Source organism: Penaeus monodon, chromosome 25, assembly GCF_015228065.2.
Source record: "Penaeus monodon isolate SGIC_2016 chromosome 25, NSTDA_Pmon_1, whole genome shotgun sequence".
Lineage (NCBI taxonomy): Eukaryota > Metazoa > Arthropoda > Malacostraca > Decapoda > Penaeidae > Penaeus > Penaeus monodon.
This window is the reverse complement of record NC_051410.1, coordinates 37,000,109-37,000,347: the sequence shown is the minus strand read 5'-3', so window position 1 is coordinate 37,000,347 and position 239 is coordinate 37,000,109.

Sequence of the window (239 nt, the reverse complement as noted above, 5' to 3'; positions counted from 1 at the left end):
GGTGTTTTGTGTGTTTTTGGGTGGTCCCTTTTTACATAATTTTCCCTTAAAAGTTAAAAAAAAAAAAACAGGGGGTTTGGATAAAAATAATTACCTTGCATAACCCATGATCAAAGCATTCCCCTGGGGGAAAAACTTTGCAAGTCATGACGGGGAAAGCCATAAAGGAAGGGGAAAGAAGGGGCTTTGGGAGAGAAGCAGAAAAAAAAGGGAAAAAGGGGAAAAAATGGGAGCAAGGA